The following is a 16,280-nucleotide window of genomic DNA, read 5'->3' on the forward strand; positions in this document are numbered from 1 at the left end:
GGGACTTGTAGAAAGAAGTATACGGTCAACCAAGTGTCAAGCAACGTTTTGGTCTGTTTATTTGACCTTTTTCAAGCTCACAAACATACAAAGAGTGTTCATACCTATATAGACTTTCACTAACTAACATGTGCTGGCGCCTGCTTCTCTCCGTCTGCCTGGGTCCGTATGACGTCACCAGCCGGCGACTCATACCCTCCGGCGTGTCACAGGCTGTCCGGAGAGTTGCTAGGCAACCCTTAACAAACCTAAATAGTGCAATACAAAGTGCAGTAAAGATTTAAAAGCATGTGTACATAGCGTGGACATCTTAACTGGCATGAAATACAGTGAATATCATGTAGGACTGTACCATGATTATAAGCCATGTTTACAGTTGAAATGCATAGATAATACAGCAATGGCACGGCGGGCAACAGAAAATCATGAACCGGGTAAATGTTACAAATCAACAAGCGGCAGTACCCTTTACAAAAAACTGTGAAAGCTGCACTATTCGTTCAGCCCAGCCGGGTGAACCGTATTCAATTTCTGTATCCACCAGACCTCTCGTTGGAGTAACCTTTTGTCCCGGTCACCTCCACGAGGGTTTTTCACAACATGGTCAATGATCTTATATCTTAAAGTCGCCAGAACATGTTTATGTTCACAAAAGTGTCGGGGTACGGGTTGTTCAATACCTACAATTCTGCCTTCCAGTGAAGCTGTAATAGTTGAACGGTGGCCGGCCATACGGGTTTTAAAAGGACAGGTGGTTTTACCTACGTATACTAAGCCACAAGGGCATCTTATTATGTATATGACATGGGTGGTACTGCATGTCACAATATGTTTGATAGGTATCCGTTCCCCAGAATGGGGATGTGTAAAGCTATCACCAACTTCTAAGTAGTTGCAAGTCGTGCAACTAGTACAACGGTAGCAACTGGGTTTTCTTGTGAGGAAGTTGCTTTGTGGGCGTTGGGCAAACGAGGAAATGTCGTTATGGACCAGGAAATCTTTAAGATTTTTTTGCCGTTTATAGCTGGGCAGAATTTTACAGTGTTGGAAGCTTTTAAGACAAGGATCCCGGGTGATCATGGGCCATAGTTGTTTGGCAGATTTGGTGATGGCTGGGGCCGCTGCACTATAAGTTTGAACAAACGGAATACGATCCGTTGTATTCGTGGCTGTTTTGGGAACCAGTGTGGTGGAGCGGGGCGTCTGTAATGCCTTCTGTTTGGCTATTCTTAATTGGTCAATAGCGTATCCTTTGGCTAGGAATCGTTCAATCATACAATCAATTTCCAATTCTGCCTCCTTTACATCATCACAGATGCGGCGTACCCATAGGAATTGGGAAAAGGGGAGTCCCCTTTTCATGGCAGAAGGGTGTGCACTGGATATGTGTAACAGGGTGTTCCTGTCCGTAGGTTTATATATATATATATATATATATATATTCCAATAAGCAGCACACCTGGTAAATAACGTCAGCTGGTACTGGTGCCCTCCAAAATAACCCAGTTGGGTCAATATGTAGTAAGCAGCGCACGGCGGCACTCAGTGAGTAAATGAATAACACAACGCAGGTAAATGTACAAACGTTTTTGATGTATTAGAATCACATCTTCATCAGGAACAGATGAAGATGTGATTCTAATACAACGAAAACGTTTGGACATTTACCTGCGTTGTGTTATTCATTTACTCACTGATTGCCGCCGTGCGCTGCTTACTATATATATATATATATATATATATATATATATATATATATATATATATATATATATATTAAGAAGACATAGGTGAATGTTCAATGCAAAGTTTGTACAGACTTGTGTGGTGCATAATGATGGCTCAGTTTCAGTGGGTTGGGAGTGGCTAAGGAAAATCAAATTGACTATTAAATCCACCCATAAGGTGCAGCCTTCCCAGATATTCATGGCACTGTTGCAAAAAGATTCCCATTGCTAGCAGTGATGTGCAGTCAGTAATGGAACAGGACACAGTGCCTCACCTAACACTTCAGAATACTCCAAAGTGTTGACTATAAAAATTATATGCATAGTACAAAGAATATATTTCTGAATTATAAATATAATCTTTGTATTTATTTAATACATTTCAGAGAAAGACCGGAGGTCTTCTGTGAGCTGAGCCTCCCTGCGGTGATACATCATTACCTGTCCCTGCCAAAAGATGTATGTAGGCCAAACAATCCTCACTTTCAGAGAGCGCTTAGCCCTCCATAGATCAGCAATTTCCGGAATTCTGAAGGGTAAAGACATCAACCAACCGGTAGCTAAACATTTTAAACAACAGGGACATACACTGTCAGACTTGCGTTGTATGATAATCGACCACATCCCCCCCTTGGCACGGGGAGGAAACAGACATAAAATCCTGAATCAACGCGAGTCGGAGTGGATTTATAAACTCAATTGCCCCCATTGGGCTAAATGAGAAAACTGCTTGGAATGCCTTCATTTGAACCTGCATATGACATCAATTCTTCTGTATTCGTGTTTTTATATACGTTTTCTATAGATGTCTTTGTGCTATTATGACCCTATGTTTTTCTTAAGCCCAGTAAGGGCACATATAGCTATAGAGTCTCACATAATCAGACAGGCTAAAACTTCTGACACTATAGAGTCCAAACCATGGAAAGGTTTCTTTAGGTGTCATGAATACATTACCAGACAATAGGTAATGAACTAATATAATTATTATAATCTAGAGTGTATCCTCCATAGCGCACTGGCAGTACAAGTAGCCACAACACAGTTTGAGTTAATACCACAAACACTATTAATCCAGTGAGTTAAACACTGGTCTTATTTATAATTTTTTTTGCACACAGGAACCCCGAAGCCGAAGTGGAGCGCAAGCTTCCAGCATTGCCTAGAAACGGGCAGAACGGAAGTGAGGCGAAGCAGCAGGAAGCCGCGCACACGGACGCCGGGGCTCTCCTGCATACACTTGACAGAAGGCTACATAAGGTAAGAGAACACAGACAGAGAATTCTTTGCACAGCACTTTATTTTCTTGTATTTTGCACGCCCTGAAAAAGAGGCTAACAGCCTCGAAACGTCGGCATATGGCATGTTTACAATAAAGACCATCTGATTTAACTTTCAATGTTGGAGTGCCGCCCATCTTATTGGAGTTGTTCACCTGGCTAAGTAAGGTCCCGGAGCAGTATATATATATTATTATATATATATATTAAGAAGACATAGGTGAATGTTCAATGCAAAGTTTGTACAGACTTGTGTGGTGCATAATGATGGCTCAGTTTCAGTGGATTGGGAGTGGCTAAGGAAAATCAAATTGACTTTTAAATCCACCCATAAGGTGCAGCCTTCCCAGATATTCATGGCACTGTTGCAAAAAGATTCCCATTGCTAGCAGTGATGTGCAGTCAGTAATGGAACAGGACACAGTGCCTCACCTAACACTTCAGAATACTCCAAAGTGTTGACAATAAAGATTATATGCATAATACAAAGAATATATTTCTGAATATATTTCTGAATTATAAATATCATCTTTGTATTTATTTAATACATTTCAGAGAAAGACCAGAGGTCTTCTGTGAGCTGAGCCTCCCTGCGGTGATAGTAACTGCCTAGGGGTATGGGTAAAAACCGGACCAAGAAAAAACCCCGGACCGCCGGACATCAAAATCTGCAGTCCGGAGCTTGTAGAGGAGGAGGGGGAGAATAAAGCCTCCCTATATGGTCTGGCCATGTAGCAAACACCATAACGGTCCGCACCACACAGGGAGGCTATAATCTCCCCTCCCCATGTCCCTTATGATAGCTATCACAGGGACCCCCTGGACAAGAAACCCCTCCGGACCAGACACTACAAGCTCCGGACCGCAGATTTTGATGTCCGGTCCGGCAGTCCGGGGTTATGTCCGGGTCCAGTTTTTACATAGTCCAACTGCCTGGAGCAGGGGGCAGAGTAGCACTGTGGCCAATTATACTGAAAAACAAAACACAAGGGCAGGCAGCCATCAGACCTGCCTCACTGAGGGGCTGTGGATTGATGCAGTGTCAGGTGACATATCCATTAGGTTCCCCAGCACACAACCAGGAGCAGACAACAAAAAGTAGAAGCACATATCAAGGCAACTAAAATGCAGGTAAATGGGCTAGTGAGGGTTTGCTTGGGCTGGGCAAGAAGGCATTTTCGTTAAGACACAAGTAGAGATGCATTCAGTTTGTGACTGTGTTATTCTTACAAAATCTGCTGTATGTTCTGCAAATTAACTTACATTTAACTCTGAATCAGACCCTATACATTGGTCACAGTGGTTCTCAAACTCAGTCCTCAGAATACCAGATCACAGGTCATGTTTTCCAGGTTACCTGGCAGGAGCAGTGTGTATCATCAACTGTCACATTTTAAAAATCCACAGGTGACCTGGAAAACATGAACTGTGTGAGGTTTTTAGGACCAAATTTAGGCCCTTATTCTGATCGGTGCGGAAATTCCCGCATGCGGACGGACCGCCGATGTTGATCGTCTGCGCATGTGCAGAGGTCACTCTGCGCATGTGCAGGCGATTTCGCCGCACGGATTCTTTATACGCCGCACAGGGGGCGTAGAGGGGCGTGAGGGGCTACTTAGCCTCATTACCCTATGCATACGCCCCGCGTTTCATGGGCGTTCCCATGCAAACGCGGGGCGTATGCATGGTAATGAGGCCGTGACGCATGGGTACGGGGCGGGCATCTGACATCGCCGGATGTCAGCTGCCCGCCCCCATACATGATTTCACACGGACAAGTGTCCGTGTGGTCTTGTGTTGCGGGACCTGGTGGAGCGTGCGGCCCTGCATTCGATGTTCGGCGACCATCGAATGCAGGGGCTGCTCCCAAGACGGAGGAGGCGTATCCCCGTCCAATTTCATGCGGATCGCCACATATCCGCATACGGACGGCAGGTGGCGATCCGTATGGAAGGCGGGGATTCGCCTGCACGGTTGCGGCCGCATATTCTGATCGGGCCGCACCGATCAGAATAAGGGCCTTAGTGACTATGGGGCAGATTTATTAAGCTTGGAGAAGAGATAAACTGGAGATAAAGCGGAGAAAAGGTAAAAGGAGATAAAGCACCAGCCAATCAGCTGTGTTTGAAAAAGACAGTTGGGAGTTGATTGGCTGGTGCTTTATCTCCTTTTACCTTTTCTCCGCTTTATCTCCAGTTTATCTCTTCTCCAAGCTTAATAAATCTGCCCCTCTGTCATTTACTTTGTACTTGTTACCAGCAGCATATTACTACCATGTAGGCTGTGGACTATGATCACTTAATGAAGTCCAGTTGACATTGCTTCGACTGGTCAAGGCGTCCATTAGTGTCCAGGCACCAAAACAGTCAGAAAAATTTCCTAAAGATAATAGCATTTACTAATGCTCCTTCCATACATACAAATGTGGAGAAAAGCCAGAATTTAATAAAAAAAAGGATGTTTGTCTTTTTTTGTCATGGCTGGGAAATTCATTCTCTATTGGGGGCCAATCAAAATCTGGAGACAACAGATTTAGACCAAGCTCATTAATGTAACCATACCAAAAGAAAAGTTATTATTGGATTTCTCCCGTGCGTAGTCGACAGCACCATGAAGGAAGCGGAGCCACAAAGATTGGGTCTGAATATCGCATCCTAACACTTAAATAGAATGCGGACATTCAAATTGTCAACATTTAGACCATGTCAACAATGTGAATGTTGACATAAGGATTGTGTATCCTGGATAACACAACAACTGTATACAATAGCAACTATTATACCATCACTGAGATAAATCAAATATTTGTATTTTTACTAAATAATATATACTGTACTAGCCTGCATTTTACCAAAGGGCAAATACTTATTTCCTCCACCCACACAAATCACAGACAGTCTCATTTTGTTTTAACTGTACAGGGAGAAAATTTCTAACACAGTTTATTAATTTCTTTATTTTTAGACTGCATAATTGCTTGCCAATATTAGATGAATGTTTAACAATGTTTATGTTATGATGAATATTTAGCAAACACTAAAACCCCATTCTTGTTGCCAATTTGCTGTATAAATGTTAATGTGTCGGTAATATTATGCTTTCAACAGTGTAAACTGTAGGATGGTGAAGTGAGTTATATGAACTGGCACTAAACCCACAAAAATAAACTTAAACTATTATATTATTGGTACTTGTGTAGTTTCACGGCGCCGCCGCGCGCACACTCTGTCTCTGAAACTTGGCAGCCTGCCAGAGGCTCTGTTTACCTGTGCGCGTGCCGCTCTAGCTCTGTCTGACTGTGCGCGTGCCGCTCTAGCTGTAAGCTACGTATTGTCAGCTACGTTATCAGCGTAGCGCCGGGCAGCAGCGCGCTGCCCAGGCGCTGACAGGTCACTGTGGTACTTGTAGTTCCACAGTAAAATAGGCGTCCCTGCACACCGCTGACAACGGGGGCATGTAAAAGTGGACACCCCGGGCACACCGCTGTCATGCCGGGGCTTCTAAACTACACATCCCGGCACACCGCTATTAAAGGGGATGTCCCCCATGTAGACGCTAAATTCAGACGCAAAACCGTCTGAATCCATACTGCCCGCAAGCCGCTAAGAAGGGGGAGTCTGGATTTAAACGCTTAAGCGTCTGAATCTAGGCTAAGCGTCTGCCGCTAAGAAGCTGGGGTTTCTGGATTTAGACGCTTAAGTGTCTGAATCTAGGCTAAGCGTCTGCCGCTAAGAAGCCGGGGTTTCTGGATTTAGACGCTTAAGCGTCTGAATCTAGGCTCCCTGCAAGCCGCTAAGGTGGTGGGGCATCTAAATTTAGACGTTAAAGCGCCTGAATTTAGTTGGGTCTAGGGGTACATCTAAATTTAGACGCTAAAGCATTTAAATTTAGTTGGGTCTAGGGGTACACTATTGAAACCTGTCAACAGCTGTCGACCTTGTAAATTCCACTACGACCTTGTAAATTCCATTACCCGAAGCGTTGCGAGCGCAGCGAGCCCCGCGTAGGGGGGCGGTACGCGTCCTCCGACCTTTTCATACCCCCACTATCCAGGTCGGCGTGGAGTTGATTTTATAAAGTGTGCCGAGCGCAGCGAGCCACCGAGGGGATGCGGATACCTTCACAGCTATCCGCGTCCCCTCGCGGGCTTCACAGGTGTCCACGTCCGCTCGCCACGCTTCGGGCTCGGTGGCTCGCTGCGCTCGCCACACTTTATAAAATCAACTCCATGCCGACGCGGATAGTGGGGGTATGAAAAGGTCGGAGGACTCGCTGCGCTCGCCACGCTTCGGGTTGGCGTGGATAGTGGAATTTACCAGGTCGACAGCTGTTTCGTCGATTAGTGGTATTGGGGACAGGTTTCAATAGTGTACCCCTAGATCCAACTAAATTGCTTTAGCGTCTAAATTTAGATGTACCCCTAGACCCAACTAAATTAAGGCGCTTTAGCGTCTAAATTTAGATGCCCCACCACCTTAGCGGCTTGCAGGGAGCCTAGATTCAGACGCTTAAGCGTCTAAATCCAGAAACCCCGGCTTCTTAGCAGCTTGCAGGGGCGCCTGGATTCAGATGGTTTTGCGTCTGAATTTAGCGTCTACATGGGGGACACCCGCTTTGATAGCGGTGTGCCGAGGTGTGTAGTTTAGAAGCCCTGGCACGTCAGCGGTGTGCCCAGGGTGTCCACTTTTACATGCCCCCGTTGTCAGCGGTGCGCAGGGACGCCTATTTCACTGTGGAACTTCAAGTACCACAGTGACCTGTCATTGCCTGGGCTGCGTACTGCTGCTGCTGCCCAGCGCTACGCTGACAACGTAGCTGACAATACATATCTTATAGCTAGAGTGGCACGCACACAGTCAGACAGAGCTAGAGCGGCACGCGCACAGGTAAACAGAGCCTCTGGCAGGCTGCCAAGTTTCAGAGACAGAGTGTGCGCGTGGCGGCGCCGTGAAACTACACAAGTACCATATTATTTTATTTTAATGAATGATTTGAGATGTTACTGAATACAATAGGTCAGACTATTTAGGGTAGAGATTTGCGCCAAACCATGTATTTGATTTTGGAACTGTAATATCAGTACTGCTTTCCTAGCACGGCACCCACGATCTAGATTGTATGTGTGGGGCTGATATCTCAAGCATTTCATGCATCTTATGTGTTTGTGCAGCATAAGATGCATGAGATGATGCAATCAACGCAATCGACAAGATTTTTACATTGGAATCAATGTAAAAAGGCCCCAAAACCCCAATTTTAATTGCTAAACCCCCCTCATGGGTGAAATGCCCCCCCCCCCCCATTGTTAATGCCACAACCACTATTGACACCAACCCGAAGAGTGGCGAGCGCAGTGAGCCCGCGAGGGGCGGCGGTACGCGTCCTCCGACCTTTTCATACCCCCACTATCCACGTCGGCGTGGAGCTGAATTTATATAGTGTGGCGAGCGCAGCGAGCCACCGAGCCCGAAGCGTGGCAAGCGCAGCGAGCCCCGCGAGGGGACGCGTAATACATGTAAAGTAGTCTGCGTCCCCTCGCCACGCTTCGGGCTCACTATATAAAATCAACCCCACACCGACGTGGATAGTGGGGGTATCAAAAGGTAGGAAGACGCGTATCGCCGCCCCTCGTGGGCTCGCTGCGCTCACCACGCTTTGGGTTGGCTTTGATAGTGCTGGTGGCGTTAACAATGGTTATTGGGGGCTCACGATTTTTTATCTCATGGATCTCATGGATCTCATGCATCTTATGGATGCACAAGATCCATGAGATTAAAAAATCGGGTCCATCGCGTTGATTGTATGCCTTAAGTACCTTAAACTTAAGGCATACAATCAATGAGACGGGCGCCGTGCTAGGAAAGCAGTACCGTAATATCTTTCAGTTGAAAACCATTAATATCGGGAGCCTGTGGCAATACCTGCGACCATTGGATATGCCCATAAATGTGTATCTCTTCACAGGGGCTAATGTGTGAAAATATTTCCAACAATTGGAAAGATCAGCACAGACCCATACAATGTGGCCATTTTCGGACGCATCGGCATCCATGCAGATTCAACATTTTTCTTTTTCTTTTTTTTTTTAAAGTCGAATCTGCATTGTTTAAAACAACTGCTAAATTGTTGATCCACGAGTTTTCATAGGCTAAAAAATTTCCAGCAGTTGGAAAAATGTAATAGGTCAAATGTAAATTCGACCTACGATTGTCCAAAAAAGTTACAATATTTCCAGCTGTCCGAAATATAGACATTCCTCACTTAACGACCAGGTTCCGTTCCTACGACTTGGTTGTTAAATGAATTGGTCGTTAGGAACGTGTATAAAAATACATAATACAAGTACAGTACACGTCTAAATAAAGAAAAGTCATATTCCTCCTATCCTCCTATTCTCTGACATGTCGCGGTGTGAAGCACGGGACACTTAACAGTTTGGGCAGGTTGTAAGTACGAATGGGTTAGCAGGACGCAAGGGTGGGGTCGTAAGTCTGAGCAGTCGCAGTGAGGTCGATTAAAGAAGGCCAGGTCGTAAGTCTGAGCGGTCAATAAACAGGTAAGTCGTTAAGTGAGGAATCTTAAATGAGGAATGTCTGTATCGTCAAACTTTGAATACCCCCTAAAGTATAACGGGAAACGATCATCTGTCAGACCACACTTAGGTCGACAGTCATTAGGTCAACCCCGGAAGGTCGACTGGCCCCAAGGTCGACAGGGTTAAAGGTCGACATGGGTCAATGTCGACATGACTTAAGGTGGACATGGGCCAAGGTTGATATGTGTTTAGGCCGACAGTCATTAGGTCGACATGAGTTTTTCACTGTTTTTTGAGCCAACATGTGGCGACAGGCGGTATTTCATGCCCTGCCATCCACTAGGGCGTGGTGGGAGAATAAAATAGTGTGCCGAGCGCAGCGAGGCACCGTGCCCGAAGCATTGCGAGCGATGCGAGCGATGCGAGGTGCTGCAGTTCAACTCCAACTGTGTCCATGTTGACTGTGTTGACATTCGGGTCAAAAAACAGTGAAAAACTCATGTCGCAAGGAAGTTTTCAACCGAAAATGATTTAGGAGCGCTTGGCACCTGCTGCTTCCTCAATAACTAAGCAGCTGCTGAAAAGGGAGTAGTCAGCTCCCTCATAAAAACACAAGAAAAAACAAGAAAAGCAGCGCTGTACAATTTTAGCTATTAGGTAACAAGTGAATTCAATTTGTTGGAAAAGTATAACACTTTATTGGCACATATAAAATGATATAAAATAATGGTCCGGAAAATAATGGTCCGGATATGAATAAAAGACACAAATAAGAAACAAATTGATAAAAGTTAGGTGTGGTGGATTACCAACAATAGAACCTGCTCTGGATCCGGTGTGAGTCCTTTGGATAAAAGTCCTTGTGTGAACCAATGGGAGTTCCTTAATATTTAGAAGCCGCTGGAGGTTTGGAAGCCTTTTTGGAATTAGGGTAAGGGTTACCCACGCTTGAAGTTACCTCAACGATGTATGCGGAGAAGAAGAATGTCCCAATTGTAGATAGGTTCTTTCCAGGATTGTGAACTCAGGTCCAGAGAAATAAGCAGCAGAGAAAAACTCATGTCGACCTAATGACTGTCGACCTAAACCCATGTCGACCTTGACCCATGTCGACATTTAACCCTGTTGACCTTGGGGCCAGTCGACCTTCCGGAGTCGACCTAATGACTGTAGACCTAAGTCTGGTCTGACAGATGTACCGATTCCAGTATAACATGAAGTCCACAGTACTGTAGGTGTCTGTCTCTTCATTTGAGCTAATCTCAAGAACCACAGCATGGATTTTGATGCTATTTTCAAAATTCTATAGAGGTTGTGTTAAGAAGTTTTAGATTAATGAAACCTTAAATGATCGACGGGGACCGTCAGCGAGGTGGCGGGGACCGATGGGGAGCTCCATCTGAACAGGGCACGCGAGCGTCTTGTGCATGCGCGCCCCCTTCCGGTGGCAGATGTCAGAGACTGACAGCTGGTGATTCGATCACCAGCCCCATCCTGAATGAGCCCGGCTCCAGCTGTATAAGGAAACCTTATAAAACCTTGGTTAAAAAAAATATCAACATAAATTCAAAATTGATCCCATGCAAAGCCCTGGTCGGTCACTAGTAATGATATACAGTATATTTAGGGCGTGAGAGAGAGATTTTGGTGCAAGCTTGCTTTAAGTCATGACACACCTTGGCCCATCTATAGCGAACTTTAAGGAACCAATATTAAACCATGATATCTACGAACTAATATAAGTAGTTCATTTTTTGAGTGCCATATTGAATATTTTAATATAAAAACACTAGATTTGTAACTTTCTAGAGGAAAATTATGCCTTACTTAATATATTGCACAGCATTTGTAACCTAAGTATATACAATAATTAGGCAATAATTTAGTAGCAGAACGTAATGCAAATGAATGCAGATATGCACAGAAGATTTAGTATGATACTGGGGTCCACAGGGACAGTGGCTCTGAAAGGAGCCAACCCTGCTATGTGTTCCGAGAAAAGAGATGGCATCAGCAGTCTCTTTACTCCTCCAACTGCATTCCTGCATGTGTGGTCTACTGACCATGATGATCATGCATTTGCAGTGGCCATTGCTGGGGAGTGATCTGGAGCAGCACTCTCCTAGTAAATTTAGCAATGTGTAGCACATTAGACTACAGCGATACAATGACATCTTTACAATCCAGAGCTTAGTAATCTGACAGCATCACATTTCCTTTAGATACCTATGAGGGCTGCGACTGTTGTCAGAAATGGTGGGACAGCAGCATATATTTCAGATATCTACCGCTGTCCTTCTTTCATAGAAATGGGAGTGATACACTTTACATAATTTGCAACTTTTTAAATATATTTATTATCATTTCTCCTTTTTCAATACATGGCCAGATGTACTAAGCTTGAAAAGTGATAAAATGGAGCGTAATAAACCATCAGCCAATCAGCTCCTACCTGCCATGTCACAGACTGTGTTTGAAAAATGACACGTAGGAGCTGATTGGTTAGTGGCTTATCACTTTACATGGTTTTCGGCTTTTAAAAAATTCCTTACTAGCTGGAGACGCTGTTCACACCTATTACTGAAAATGTCCTTTCCAATGTGGCCACGAGCTCCTCCAGCATTTTGGAAGGGATGTCTCTACCATGGTGCTACTCCTCAGGCTGGCAGCTTCTCCCTGCAACACTGACAGCAGCATGGCATCAGGAGACATTTGTCCCCAAAGTACCCTCCATGTCCACAAGTCACTGCAGGGTCTGCGGGGACTGTTGCTATGCCACTCTATATGACCCCATAGAAAGTAACCAATAATGTTTTCATTGATCCCAATCTAGATCAGAAGGAAGGATTGTATGTTAATTTCATTATTTGAGTCCAAATTTTTTTATTAATAGGGGCATTGGAGACGGTATTGAAAATTCTTCTTTTATTGCATTTTTTTCTATTCAGTTGCTGTAAGACAGGCTCAATCTAAGCCTCAGGCATGTTCAGGCAATTGATCATTCTGGTGTACTGTTATGACCTTTTCTCTCAGTTAAAATTTTAATTAAAAAAATTAAAATGACATGAGTTTAACCAATAAGCACTTCAGCGACAGGGACTGCCACTTTTGTGGATGAAGTACTTGGTTTGTATGGCACATTTTTGGGAAGGACTATTTCCAATCACTAATGAGAGGGTTGAGTATAAAATATGTTAATTACATATAAATATAATTCTGTAAAATAAATTTAAGGAACTTGTCCCATTACAATCTAATTAGAGTAGGAGAGGAGAAGGATAGGAGACAAGAAGGTCTTAGAAGATGAGACAAGGGGTGGAGGATGAGACAGGGTGCAAAGAATGAGTAGGGGGATAGAGGATAAGAGGGCAGTATAGGACAAGAGGGGGTGTAGAGGATGAGAGTGGGGGTAGAGGATGAGAGGGAGGGTAGAGGAGGAGAGGGGGTAAAGGATGAGAGGTTGATAAAGGACTAAATAGGGGGTAGAGGAGGAAGAGGGGCTTAGAGGACAAGAGAGGGTGTCAGAAACCGTGGTGCGCATTCGCATCAACGTCCATGTTCCTTACCCGCTCTCTGGTGTGTCTTGCGGTGCAGGCCCCTGTCCTGTGCCATCCCCGGGTACTCTCCATGGCAGGATCTGAGTGGCATTACCCTGAACTCTTTCCAGCGCCCCACACTGGTCCTGGGCTGGGCTCATGCCACATGGGCACCTCCATGACACCTGCAATCACATGACTCTGTTGTCCAATGATTTTCCTGTGACCTTGATACTCTGACCTGTGCACTGACCCACTGATGAAGTCCTGGTGACGAAACGCATTGGGACGTGGCCTGGCATCGATCGAGTTCATTGAGTGTAACCGCTCTAACAAGTGCTGTGTGTCACAGACTCCATTACCCATGCTGATATCATCTGCGGTTGTGTGAACCACCATCTGCGGTACATTTTATCCACTCCTTTTGTGAATACAGCTTGGATTTAATAAATATTTTATCTATCAAGTGATTTCTGCACCATGGAGCGCTTGTCTTTTTTTTGTTCTAGATATATATATATTTATATATATTCTGGGGGTAATTTCCAGCCGAGGGATGGATCTTACAGATACCTCTCCCAGTAAATGTTGTGAAGTGTAGCCCATATGCTACAGTGACATAAAATGAATAGAGTGTAGATTGCGCTAAATTGATGGCAGAGCAAGGTTTAGTAAAAAAAGCACTTTAATTAGTACATGTAACACACTAAAATTATCACAAATAAAAAAAAATTAAAAATAGGGAATGGCAAGTGGGTTGAGAGGCTGCATCCAGTTAATGTAACATCACCTTATGAGAGTCCACAGTTCAGTTTTTCCTTAACACAAGATTGATTGTATGTGTACAGGTGTACATGGTTCACCAATTATTCAGGGTATATATACCCCTACCCCATGCCTGACAAAGACACCTTGAAAAAGCTGCACCCAGCAGCGAAACACGTTGGGACCGGCACCCAGCCCACCCACCCTTCATGCTGCTGTTCCAGTCATCACCCCACCTCTTTGAGGAATCTCCACCTGAGAGCTACAACGGAGAACCAGACCACTACTGGCTACATTCCACACACCGGAGTATGGTACCATTCATTTGAAGGCAAGCCACCTCTCTAAATCACCTACCCGGGTCACCCAGTGGACCACCTACAACTTCAGATAATCCAACCGGGAGGAACGCCACCCCCACTACTTGTTTGGAGGAAGTACTGTAAGGGATACCACATTGAATTGTCTGGAGGATTATTCCATCATCCATTTCTCCCCTTCTCCAACTGAACTGTGGACTCTCATAAGGTGATGTTACATTAACTAGATGCAGCCTCCCAACCTACTTGCCATTCCCTATTTTTAAATTATTTTTATTTGTGCTAATTTTAGTGTGTTACATGTACTAATTAAAGTGCTTTTATTACTAAACCTTACTCTGCCATCAATTTAGCGCAATCTACACTTTATACATTTTTGTTTCCATATAGGGAATGACAATTCCTTTTTCCAGATTGCTGCTGGCCAAACAACTCACACAGGCGCCCCAACAGTTACTCCGGTACCTGTTTTTTTTTCCTTCTGCTACAGTGACATGTAGATTTGGCGTTTTGCCAACTTCCATAGAAAACTATGGAAACCGAGCAAGTACTGACCAATTTGGCACCATAGGCAAGTTTTTTTCTTGTCCCCCCTCCCCCATGTGGGAGCTTTTCATGCATCACATGCAGGTGCACAAATGAAAAAGGGGTATGTCTCATGAAATTGGTGTGGCCTCACAGAACAGTGTGGAGTTGTGGTGCTATGCTCCCCATCCCCCATTGTGTTATGTTCCTCATCCAGCATAGCTCCATACACCCTTGTGTCTCATTAGCCCATACAAGTGTCTCTCCTGTTCCAGCCCACACAAAAGTTTCTGAAGCCCCGGATCCATAACATTTTTAAATTCGTGCACACTAATATATATGTAATTTATGCGGAATACATCTTGCAGAATTAGTATTTTTATGCAGCACAAACCAACCAACATGCATCAACTCAAAATCAATCTCAAAATAATTCAGAAGATTATTTATTGTGACATCTGCAATTTATTTTTCAGACTGTAAATGCAAAGTTGGATGCAAAATTCCACATTACTGTTCCCAGGATATTAAAACAAGAGTCTAATATTTAATTTGAAGTAACAGATATACCTACATAGCATAATTCCCATTAAAAAAGCATTACTATGTTATGTTTATGGCCAATGCTAAGAATACAGATATCCTATTCCATGTTCAAAAGGATTAGCAGGTAATAGCTTTCCTTTCACTGAGATAGAAAATAAAACAGACTTTAACAGTCTGAAGTGATGCTGAAAAAGGAATAATTTTCTTTCCTGAAGATGAAAGCATTTATAATGCATATTCCTTTTGTATATACTGTTACTACCTGCTGATAATGTAACATAAGCTTGGGAAATGGTGCAAATAGTTTATTGATGAACAATTGACCACTTGACCTCATAGTTCTTTCTCATGAATTTTTTATAAGAATTGAAACAGAAATCACACAGCGTTATTTATAAATAAGAAAAATTCTAGGCCCAAATTCACATGTGATCTGAGGGCCTCATATCAGCTGGACCTGGGGTTAAGTTCATGCATTTTGTTAATGCTAGTAACCAGTGGTATTTTTCCAGAAAAATAGGAACTCCGGGTCTGGCGGTGGGTTGATAAAATAAAGAGAGAGAGAGAGAGAGAGAGAAAGAGAGATATGTATATATTGTATTTAGAAATGAAGGCACTCACAGGGGACTTTAAAATGAAACTTATCTTATGGAAAGTAAATGTTGGCTCAGAAGAGGTTCAGGAACGGAGTTCCTGATGATGTCATATTGATCAAGCGGTTCAGGAACGGAGTTCCTGCTGGTTCCTGCTGAAAAATAGCACTGCTGGTAACACATACAAATTGCTTTGATAATCAATTGCCTCTAATAACACATCCATATCTGATTATGTTTAAAAAACAACAACATGACTTACAGTAAAGAACCTGTTCAGAGAGGTAATGTAGGCATGCTAAAGAGGATGTTTGATCCTATGCCTGGGATGCAGTATGCAGCTGCAATGGCTCTGGTGTCTTTGAGTGGGATGTATTAATATACATCACCGCCCCTCGCCGCTCGGCCGCCGTGATGCTAGCGCATATGTACTAACATATGCGGCTGGCATCG

The sequence above is a fragment of the Crinia signifera genome, chromosome 5 (genome assembly GCF_055691185.1).
Source record: "Crinia signifera chromosome 5, ASM5569118v1, whole genome shotgun sequence".
Classification (NCBI taxonomy): domain Eukaryota; kingdom Metazoa; phylum Chordata; class Amphibia; order Anura; family Myobatrachidae; genus Crinia; species Crinia signifera.